The sequence below is a fragment of the Oryctolagus cuniculus genome, chromosome 4 (genome assembly GCF_051225735.1).
Source record: "Oryctolagus cuniculus isolate XC-2025 breed Fujian yellow rabbit chromosome 4, ASM5122573v1, whole genome shotgun sequence".
Taxonomy (NCBI): domain Eukaryota; kingdom Metazoa; phylum Chordata; class Mammalia; order Lagomorpha; family Leporidae; genus Oryctolagus; species Oryctolagus cuniculus.
The window spans coordinates 29,581,410-29,590,199 of NC_142870.1; the positions used below are offsets into that span (position 1 = coordinate 29,581,410).

At 39.9% G+C, this 8,790-nt stretch overlaps 1 long non-coding RNA gene across 1 annotated transcript in view; it reads left to right on the forward strand.

Moving 5' to 3' along the window:
- Positions 1–8,790, forward strand: part of LOC103350595 (uncharacterized) — a 107,207-nt gene extending 98,417 nt beyond the window's left edge. The window contains exons 3-5 of the long non-coding RNA XR_518566.5: positions 1,219–1,311; positions 7,844–7,962; positions 8,495–8,790. This is a non-coding gene — a long non-coding RNA (uncharacterized LOC103350595). The remainder of the gene's footprint in view (positions 1–1,218; positions 1,312–7,843; positions 7,963–8,494) is intronic.

The following is an 8,790-nucleotide window of genomic DNA, read 5'->3' on the forward strand; positions in this document are numbered from 1 at the left end:
CCTCCATGATATTCTTGACCTTATTCATTTTGCCAGCTCTAGGATTTTCATCAGTGATTAGTCACAGCCATGTGCATTGTGTGTGTCTCCTGCTTTCTGGTTGCTCTGGTTCTGTTCTCATGGAGATTGGTGTTCGATGGTTTTGTCCTAGCAGATTCAGCAGTAGCTGTTTCCTGAGACCCTTGTGGCCAGAAAGAGGAAGTACGGTGAACCCTTATCTTCAACAGCTGAACTATTAAAGCGTTACTACTCCTTTGAAGAGGCCCAAACTACTTGTCTGCTTACTGATCTTGACCTTCCTGTTAACTCTCTGTGACAGCTTTGACATCAGGCTCCTGGTTAGCCGTCTGATCCCCCACTGGGATTAGAATTTCTGTACCCCTTTGCCTGTTTGACTGGTATTATCAGATAGGTTGCCTTTTATTGCAAAAATTACTTTTATAGTAATCTTAAACAAAAAGATATCTTTTGTGAAGGATATTGAGAGCTACAGGACAATAGGAGGTTTCAGGAAAGAAAATTTTGACAAAAGGACAAGAACCAGGGCTGCTGCAGAGGGTCAGGAGGTAGGCAACACAGTAAACATCTGGCTGTGATTTTGCTACAGAAACTGTCACCATTACTCCAGATGGAGCCTAACTGCCCTGTTTTCTTTGTTTTACTTATTTAAAATTCAGAGTCCTAAGCAAGAGCATCTGATTGTTTGAACCTGCCTCACTTGCTTGTGTTGTGACTGCCAGGGTAGGAGTGAAGAGGATGGCAGAGGGGAAAGGATGGGATTCCTTCGTGTTCCGGAGCTGGAGTTGGGTTTCTGTATCCAGTAAAGATGAACCCAGGAGCTGCTCTTGAGGCTGTCCAGCATTTGGGCACATCCTTTTTTCCTACCTAGAGTCAAGAAAAAGATGTGCGCTACTTGATGCAATGCCTGAAAGCAGACTCAGCCTCTCCTCAGTGGGACAAACATTCCTGACTTGCTTCACTGGATCGCAAACCCATCGTTCATTTTTCACTTCATTTATATAGAAAGGAAAAGGCTGCAGTTTTATATGCAACACAGGCAACTACATTTAAAAATGGTAGCCTCCATTCCCTCTGAAAAGTGAGCTCAAGGGAATATAGAGCCATTAGAGCAAATGAAAAACAGGCCGTTAAGTTCAAAATACGATGGAGGGCCTCTGACCTGATTCCTAGCTAATTTTCCTATTTTTATTTTTCCAGGGACTTTGCCTATAGAAAAAGAAGCACAGTTGGGAGTTCAGTGTTGAAGTCTGAATATTTCCTCTGTTTAACCTTTGGGTAATCTGAGGATAAGTATGTTTCTGTGACTATAAAGAAGGTTTTCTCAATTCTCTCACTAGTGACTTCCTTTATGTATTGATATTGCCTTATATAATCTTTTTAAATTTTTAAACAATTATAAAAGACATACAAAAATTGTGCATATTATTGGGGCACTATAAGATATTTTGTTACATATATACATTGTATGATAAGTAATCAGGGTAAATATATTAATCCTTTCAAACATTTAACATTTTTTATAATGAGAGCATCTTAAATATTATCACCTAGTTTTTAAATATAGGGAAATATGCTGTAGATTAACATTATCTATAGCCACTCTACTCTGAAATGGAAAGCAAAACTTTGTACTCCTCTCTAGCCATAGCCTAATACCCATCAATCAACCTTTTCCCATTCCTCCCTCCTCATTTTCCCTCCTGAACTTCTGGTAACCATCATTATATTTTTAACTTCTATGAGTTAGACTTCAGATATTTTTTAGACTCCAGATATTCATGAGATCATGTGATATTTGTCTTTTATGCTTGGCTTCTTTAATACAATGACCCCCAGTTTCATGTATGTTGTTGTAAATCACAAGATTTCACCCTTTCTAAAGTTGAGTAATGTTCTGTTGTGTTTATGTTTATTTATTTATTTGAAATACAGAGTTGGCCAGCGCTGCGGCTCACTTGGCTAATTCTCCGCCTGTTGCATTGGCACCCCAGGTTCTAGTCCCGGTCAGGGCGCCAGATTCTGTCCCGGCTGCTCCTCTTCCAGTCCAGCTCTCTGCTGTGGCCCGGGAGGGCAGCGGAGAATGGCCGAAGAGCTTGGGCCCTGCACCTGCATGGGAGACCAGGAAAAGTACCTGGCTCCTGGCTTCAGATTGGCGCAGCACACTGGCTGTAGCAGCCACTTGGGGGGTGAACCAACGGAAGAAAGACCTTTCTCTCTGTCTCTCTCTCTCACTGTCTAACTCTGTCTGTCAAAAAAAAAAAAAAAAAAAATACAGAGTTACAGAGAGAGAGAGAGAGAAAGAGAGAGAATCTTCCATCTGCTGGTTCATTCTCCAAATGACCACAATGGCTGGAGCTGGGACATTCCAAAAGCCAGGAGCCAGAAGCTTCTAGATCTCCCATGAGTGTGCAGGGGCCCAGGAATTTGGGCTATCTTCTACTACTTTCTCAGGCCATAGCAGAGAGCCAGATCAGAAGTGGAGCAGCTGGGACTCAAACTGGTGCCCATATGGGATGCCAGCACTGCAGGCAGTGGCTTTACCCACTTTGCTACAGCACCAGTCTCATAGCATATTTTCTTTAGCCATTCATTGGGGGATAGACACTCAGGTTGTTTTCCTTTCTTGGTTATTGTGAATAGTGCTTCAATAGGCATGGGAGTGCAGATGTCTCTTTTACAAATGCTTTCGATTTCCCCTGGACACATACCTAATAATAGGATTGCTACATCATATGGTAGATCTATTCTTAGTTTTTTGAGGAACTTCCATACTGTTCTCCAAAATAGTTGTGCTGATTTACACACCCACCAACAGTGCACATAGGTTTCCTTTTTTCCACATTCTCACCAACACTTGTTACCCTTTGTCTTTTCGATAGTAGCCAATCTTACTGTGATATCTCATATGGTTTTAATTTTCATTTCCTTAATGATTAGTGATGTTGAGTATTTCTTCATGTATATGTTTGATATTCATGTTTTCCTCTGATAAATGTCTGTTTAGATTTATTGCCCATTTTTAAATTGGATTCTTTGGAATTTTTTTGCTACTGAGTTGTTTCAGTTTGTTATATATTCTGTATATTAATCCCCAATCAGATAAGTACCTTGAAAATATTTTCTTCATTCTGTAGGTTGTCTCTTTGCTCTGTTGATTCTTTGATGAAATTTCATTTATCTATTTTGGCATTTGTTTCCTGCACTTTCGGGATCTGATTCAGGAAATCCTTGTCTACTTCAATGTCCTGAAGTGTTTTCCCTTTGCTGTCTTCTCATGGTCTCAAAGTTTCAAGTCTTGCTGCTGGTGTTGCGGTGCAGTGGGTTAAGCTGCCTGTGCATCTGGCATCCCGTATGAGTGCCAATCCGAGTCTTGGCTGCTTGACGTCTGATCCAGTTCCCTGTTAATGCCCCTGGGAAAGCAGCAGAAGATGGCTAGAGTGCTTGAGTTCCTGTCACCTATGTGGGAGACCATGGATTGGAGTTCCAGACACTTAGCTTCTGCCTTGGGCTAGCCCTAGCCATTTTTGGTGGAGTCTTTGGCATTTTCTATATGTAATATCACATCAGCTGCAAACAATGAGCACTTCATTTCCTCCTTTCCAATTTAGATTCCTTTTATTTTTGGCTTTTGCCTTATCACTGTAGCTAGAACTACCAGTACTACATTGAATAAAATTAGTGTAAGTGGATATCCTTGTTTTGTTCCAAATCTTAGAGAGAAAGCTTTCAACTTTCCTCATTCAATATGTTAGCTATTGGTTTGTTATACATACCTAATTTGGTCAGGGCTTTCATTATGAAACTACCTTGAGTTTTCTTAAGTGCCTTTCTGCATCTATTGAGAAGATCCTTTACTATTTGTCCTTCATTCTGTTGTGGTATATCACACTTACTGATTCGCATATGTTGAACCATCCTTGCATACCTAGGAAGAATCCCACTTGATCACAATCAATGATCTTGTTAATGTGCTGTTGGATTCAATTTGATGCCTTTTGTTCAGGATTTTTGCATCTGCTTTTATCAAAGGTATTGGTCTGTTTTTGTTGTTGCTGTTGTTGTTGTGTCCTTGTATGGTTTTAGTATCTAGGTAAACTTGGCTTTAAAAAATGAATTGGGGGGCCTGGCACTGCGGCACAGAGGGTTAAAACCCTGGCCTGAAGCGCCGGCATCCCATATGGGCACCAGTTCTAGTCCAGGCTGCTCCTCTTCTGATACAGCTCTCTGGTATGGCCTGGTATAGCAGTGGAATATGACCCAAGTCCCTGGGCTCCTGCACCAATGTGGGAGACCTGGAAGAAGTTCCTGGCTCCTGGCTTCAGATTGGCACAGCTCCAGCTGTTGCTGCCATCTGGGAAATGGGTCAGCGGATGGAAGACCTCTCTGTCTGTCTACCTCTCTCTGTTACTCTGTCTTTCAAATAAATAAAATAAATCTTAAAAAAAAAAAAAGGCCAGAAGCCAGGATCTTCTTCAAGGTCTCCCAAGTGGGTGCAGGGACCCAAGCACTTAGACCATCTTCTGCTTTCCCAGGCGTATTAGCAGAGAGATGGATTGGAAGTGGAGCAGCTGACACTTGAATTGGCACACATGTGGGATGCTGGCCTTGTAGGCAGTGACTTAACTCACTATGCCACAGTGCCGGCCCCTCTTTTTTTTTTTTTTTTCTTAGTGTAGCTAAGGGTTTATCATTTTTAGCTATCTTTTTGAAGAACCAGCTCTTCACTTAATTATTATTTTGCATTATTTTTAGTCCCTAAATTATTTATTTGTGTTCTGAGTTTTATTTCTTTCCTTATATCAGTTTTGGATTTGATTTGTTCTTGTGTTTCTAATTCCTTGAAGTGCAATGATAAGTTGTTTATTTGAGATCATTCTGATTTTTTTATGCAGCTATTATTTGTTATACACTTCCGTCTTAGTAATACTTTGGCTGTATTCCATAGGTTTTGGCATGATGTGTTTCTATTTTCATCCATTTCATGAAATTTAAAATTCACTGATTGTTCAGGAGTAAGTTATTTAATTTCCATGTATTCATGTAACTTCTAAAGGTTTTTTTATTTAGGAAAAACACTCAGTATGATTTCTATTCTTTTAAATTTGTAGAGTCTTGATCAATCCTGGAAAATGATTCATGTGTTGTTGAGAAGAATGTGTTTTGCAGGTGTAGGGTGGAAGATCCTATATATGTACGTTAGTGCCAATTGATGGAGTGTGATTTAACTCATCTATTTCTTTGATGATTTTTGGTCTAGATGATCTGTCCATTTATGACACTTGGTGTTAATGTTCCCTAAAATTATTGTATTGATGTCTACCTCTATCTTTAGGTCTATCAATATTTACTTTATGTGTTTGGGTGATCCAATATTCAGTGCATATTCATTGATTAGTGTTATATCCTCTTGCTGGATTGAGCCCTTATCACCTGGTCTCTTTTTACTACTTTAAATATCTATTTTATCTGATAGAAGTATGTCTACTTCTGCTTGCATTTCAGTTTCATCTGCATGAAATGTCTTGTTCTATCCTTTCACTTTCAGTATATGTATGAGCTGAGAGGTGAAGTGAGTTGCTTGGAAGCAGTGTATAGCCTGTGACAAGGGACTCAAAGTTGAACTTGTCTACAAAGTATAGCACACTGAGATGATTATAGACAATAGGTTATTTTGTTTGATTGTTTTAAAACAAACCCTGTTCTTCATAAAAATAAATGTTAGTTTGTAACTGGCCCATTTCTAGCTTCTGTACCTCTGCTTGCTTGATAATGGCCAAGGCCACCAGACCATGGTTTCTCTTGTCTACTCCCGGCTACAGCCACAAGATAACACAGGTGGCACCAAGATCAGTGACACCATGCTTGACCCAGACCAGGAACAACTGAATAATTGAATCGTTACATTTTTCATTAAGGTTACAAAAAACCTAACTGATTTGCTAGCTGCTTCTCGCTTCTGTATGCCTGCTTTCTGCTTGCACAAGCTCACACACATAACCAAATGTCTGATAAAACGTAAGTTTTGCCTTTAAAACCCCCCACCACTGCAACTCGGGGCTGTCTTGTCTCTCTGTGAGAGGGAAGTCGACAGCTGGCTAATAAAGACTCCTAATTTGACCTCAAAAATCTTGCTGTGTTTTTAATCTTGCTGTGTCCCACAACAAGCTGGGTCCTGTTTTTAAACCTATTTTGTTACTTCATGTCTTTTTTTAAAAAATTATTTATTTATTTGAAAAGCAGAGTTACAGAGGCGGAGAGAGAGAGAGGTCTTCCACCAGCTGGTTCACTCCCCAAATGGCTGCAATGGCCAGAGCTGGGCCAATCCAAAGCCAGGAGCCAGGAGCTTCTTTTGGGTCTCCCACATGGGTGCAGGGGCCCAAGGATGTGGGCCATCTTCCACTGCTTTCCTAGGCTATAGCAGAGAGTTGGATCTGAAGTGGAGCATCTGGGAATCAAACTGTCTCCCATATGGGAAGCGGGCACTGCAGGTAGTGGCTTTACTCTCTACGAAACAGTGTCAGCCCCACTCTTATGTCTTTTTTTTTTTTTTTTTAAGATTTACTTATTTACTTATTTGAAAGGCACAGTTACAGAGAGGTGGAGGCCAGGGGATGGGATCTTCTTCCAGGAGCTTCTTCCAGGTCTCCCATGTGGGTGCAGGGGCCCAAGGAATTAGGCCATCTTCCATTGTTTTTCCAGGCCATAGCAGAGAGCTGGATCAGAAGTGAACCATCCAGAATATGAACTGGCACCCATATATGGGATGCTGGTACTGCAGGTGGCTGCTTTACCCGTTGGCCTTTTGATTGGAGAATTTAGTTCACTGATATTTAAAGTAATTATTTATAGATAGGATCTTATTATTGCTATTTTGATACCTATTTTGTATTTTTATTATAATCCCTATCTTTCTCTTAGAATTGTCATTTGTGGATAGCTGCTTTTGTCTAGTGGTGTACTTTAATTCCTTGCTTATTACTATTAGTAAGTTGGTTATAGGTTCTTGCTCTGTGGCTACCAGGGAGCTTACATAAAACTTCTTTTAGGTATAACAAACTATCTTGAAATAATAACAACTTACTTTGATTATAAAGATAGGGAAAGAAACAAATGAAAACCAAAGCCATGAGCAATCATACTAAAGAATTCTACATTGTGTTCCATTTTTCTCCATGCTTTTAACTTTTGATGTTACCTTTGATCTCTTTCAATATTGCCTCTCTTAACATATTAATGTAGTGATCATAATTTTTTTAGTTTTCACAGTAAAGATATGAATTGTTTATACAACATGTTTGTAGTGTTAGGACATTTTGAATTTGTAGAGTTGCTTTTCTCAATATGTTTTCTACCTTCTGATATTTTCCTTTTTGTTAGTGTGTCTTTCTTTCAGTTTGAAGAAGTCACTGTAGCATTTCTTATAAGACAGATCTGGTGGTGATAAATTCTCTCAGCTTCTATTTGTTTGGAACTGTCTTTATCTCCCTCTCATATCTTAAGGACAGGTTTGCTGGATACCATATTCTTGGCTGGCAAGTTTTTCCCTTCAACACTGTAAAAGGCTCATCATACTCCCACTTGGCCTGTAAGGTTTATTTACTTTTTTGAAAAAGATTTATTTTATTTATTTGAAAGGCAGAGTTACACACACACACACACACACACACACGGAGAGATCTTCCATCCATTGGTTCACTCCCCAAATGGCCACAATTGCTTGTGCTGGGCCAGGCTGAAGCCAGCCACCAGGAGCTTCATTGAAGTGTTTCATGTGGGTGGCAGGGGCCTAAACATTTGGGTTATCTTTTGCTACTTTTCCCAGGCCATTAGCAGGAAGCCTGATCAGAAGTGGAATAGCCGGGACTCGAACAGTGCCCATATTGATGCTGGCGTTGCAGGTGGCAGCTTAACCCACTGCACCACAACACTGTCCCCTGGTCTGTAAGTTTTCCGCTGAGACTTCTTCAGTCAGGTTAATTGGGATCCCTTTATGTGTTATTTGCTTCTTTTCTCTTGCGTTTTGGGAACTCTCTCTTTATCTTTATTCTCGGGGAGCTTGACTTAAAATATCTTGGGGAAACCTTGGTTGGATTGAATCTGACTGGTGACCTTTGGACTTCCTGTACCAGGATAGTTGTTTCTTTCTCTAGGTTTGGGAAGTTTTCTGTTATTATTTCTTTGGACATGCTTCTTACCCCTTTGGTATTCTCAATGACTCAAATATCAATAATTTGAATATTTGCTCTTTTTATGCTATTCCATGTTTCCTGTAAGCTGTCTTTATTACTCCTGGTTTTCTTTTCTTTTCCTACTGAAACTATGTATTTTCAAATAGCCTGTCTTCAAGGTCAGCAATTTTTCCTTCTGTTTAATCTATTCTGCTATTGATGTCTTTTATCATGCTTTTAATTTCTCTTAATGTAATGTAATTTTCAGTTGAAGGATTTCTGCCTTTTTTTTTTTTTTTTGACAGGTAGAGCCACAGACAGAGAGAGATACAGAGAGAAAGGTCTTCCTTCCACTGTTTCACTCCCCAAATGGATGCCACAGCCGGCGCTGCGCAGATCCGAAGCCAGGAGCCAGGTGCTTCTTCCTGGTTTCCCATACAGGTTCTGCTTGATTTCTTTCAATTACTTCCATCACTCTTTCAAATCTCTCTATTAAAATACTGATTAATATCCCTATAGTCTCTTGAATTTCATTGCATTTCTTTAAAAAGCTACTTTGAAATCTTCATCCAAGTGTTTGGAAATTTTGGTTCCCAGATGG